We start from the raw sequence: 2766 nt of genomic DNA on the forward strand, positions 1-2766 counted from the left end.
TTGCATTTTTGTTTCTTCTTGTCTTTGTCTATATTTTCTTGGCTCTGTTATTGGAATGCCCTCTGGGCTCTAGTTCTCTGGTTTGCCCTTGCTCAGACTTCATAAGGTGGCTAGTCTCTGGCTCTGCTTTCATATTAGACCAGTCTTTGAATATCTGCTCTTTTGCTCCTTTGGTGTAATATAACTTTCATTTGCAGTAATACTTAAGGGACATCAAAATGAATGCTAGTTCTAAGCAACACTACTAAGAACTTTGAGCAACTCAAATACAAGGAGCATCTCACCCATCCTAATGAAAAATTCTTCACTGATAATAAACAATGATACTTGTTTTAAATAAAGAGGTGCTGACTTGTGGGACCGTTTCTTCCTATGCAAGGAGCATTCTCATAACACAACAAATTTCTTCTTTCTGTCACATAAAAACCCAGTCCCCCGAAAGAGTGGCTTAGTGAATTTCTTCACTGCCGTGTTTTCATGCCTGGCAAATATATAATTCTGTTGTCACTGACTTGATTACTATAGCCTTTTTTTACTCCCTTTAAATACAATTTATTGTAAACTTGATATGCATGATACTCATGTCAATTCTGATGGTTTGTAAGGACCCGAATATGCTATGGAGTAGAGTTTCAGGTAGATGTGCAACCTATCATTTTGAGAATATTTCTATCTTTGCAAAAACATCTCAGCAAAACTATATACTATGTTCCTGAATAATTCTAAAACACAGACTCATTCTATAAATTCTCACTTAAATTCAGTGCCAGAACAAACATTACTGCTTGCTTACACCAATCAAAAATATATTAACCTGCTGAATTTATTGTTCATCTCTGCTCAAAACCCCATTTTGCATGTATGGTAGTATTTATTCCTCTATGTCTTTTTTTTTTTTTTTAAGGTGTGCACTTTTATTCAACTGGTCTTAAGTCAGTGTACAAGTAGGCCCTGACTACTTCCACCCACTCCCAGGGAGACCAAAAGCCTTCATACATCTCAAGTTGGGGGACAAAAAGGGGGAGCCACAAAGGCTGATCATTCAAAATAAAACAAAATAAAAAAAATTAAGGCGAAGATTTTTAAAAATTTGCATTACATAATTTACATGAAAGCAATGCTATCACCTCCCCTGTGTGGACTCAGGAGCAGACTAGGGCGTTTTACTTAGAGAAAAGTGTGGTGGCTTTTAGGAGGGCAAGGGACTTCCTGTAACAATGCATCTCACGATATTTGGAATGACTATTACAAAGAGAACAATGTGCAATCAAAGTCCTAGGCCACATTGTAGAACTTTGGAGAATGCTTGCTCCAATCGACTGCTATCACCTTTGTTCCTGAGTCAAGCCAAAAAACAAACAAACAACAACAAAAACAAACAAACAAAAAAAGCCATGTGCCAATCTCATTTTGTTTTCTGTGCAAGGTAGGTTTTGTCAAGAAAGGGTGTAATGCAACTAAGTTACAGTCTGCCTAGAAGCATTTGCAGTGGACAATGGAGGGGCCAGACTCGTCATACTCCTGCTTGCTGATCCACATCTGCTGGAAGGTGGAAAGGAGGCCAGGATGGGGCTGCCGATCCACAGGGAGTACTTGCGCTCGGAGGAGCAATGATCTTGAGCTTCGTGGTGCTGGGCGCCAGGGCAGTGGTCTCCTACATCCTGTTGGCGATGCTAGGATACATGGTGGTGCTGCCAGACAGCACTGTGTTGACGTACAGGTCTTTGTGGATGTCCATGTCACACTTCATGATAGAGTTGAAGGTAGTTTCGTGGATGCCACAGGATTTCATGCCCAGGAAGGAAGGCTGGAAGAGCGCCTTGGGGCAGCAGAACAGCTGGTTGCAGATGGTGATGACCTGGATGTAGGGTAGCTCATAGCTCTTCTCCAGGAAGGAGCTGGAGGCCAAGCATGGCCATCTCCTGATCCAAGTCCAGGGCGACCTAGCACAGCTTCTCCTTGATGTCATCCACAATTTCCTGCTTGGCAGTGGTGGTGAAGCTGTAGGCGCTGGGTGAGGATGTTCATGAGGTAGTTAGTCACTCCACGGCCAGCCAGGTCCAGATGCAGGATGGCGTGGTGGAGGGCATACCCCTCATAGATGGGCACAGTGTGGGTGACCCTTCACCAGAGTCCATCATCATGCCAGTGGTACGGCCAGAGGCCCACAGGGACAGCACGGCCTGAATGGCCACGTACATGACTGGGGTGCTGAAGGTCTCAAACGTGATCTAGTTCATCTTCTCGTGGTTGGCCTTGGGGTTGAGGGAGTCTCGGTCCGCAGCACGGGGTGCTTCTCAGGAGCCACAGGCAGCTGGTTGTAGAAGGTGTGGTGCCCGATCTTCCATGTCGTTCTAGTTCAGGGTCAGGATGCTTCTCTTGCTCTGGGCCTCGTCACCCACTAGGAGTCCTTCTGATCCATGCCCACCATCACACCTTGGTGCCTGGGGCGCCCCACAATGGATGGGAAGACAGCCCCGGAGGCATCGTCGCCTGCGAAGCTGGTCTTGCACATGCAGGAGCCTTTGTTGACTACAAGCCCGGTGATATCATCATGGTGAGCTGACAGCGGGTGTGGACCAGCGGCGGGGCGGCGAGGGGGAGGCTCTGTCCTCGCGGGGCAAACGCAGTCTCCGCGGTCCTCCTCTATGTCCTCTATGTCTTTTAAGTATTTGTATATTGTCTTATCTTCAATGTTTCTGTTGATAATACGTTTAAGTCTTGGGGTTACCTTATAACTTCATGTATAGTAGGTGAATCTTAAAA

General features: G+C 45.5%; 1 pseudogene; it reads right to left on the reverse strand.

Annotated features, from left to right (window-relative positions):
- Positions 1-376: 376 nt before the first annotated feature.
- LOC100989121 (actin, cytoplasmic 1-like) lies at positions 377-2548 on the reverse strand (annotated as a pseudogene).
- Positions 2549-2766: the final 218 nt, after the last annotated feature.

The sequence above is a fragment of the Pan paniscus genome, chromosome 2 (assembly GCF_029289425.2).
Source record: "Pan paniscus chromosome 2, NHGRI_mPanPan1-v2.0_pri, whole genome shotgun sequence".
Taxonomy (NCBI): Eukaryota; Metazoa; Chordata; class Mammalia; order Primates; family Hominidae; genus Pan; species Pan paniscus.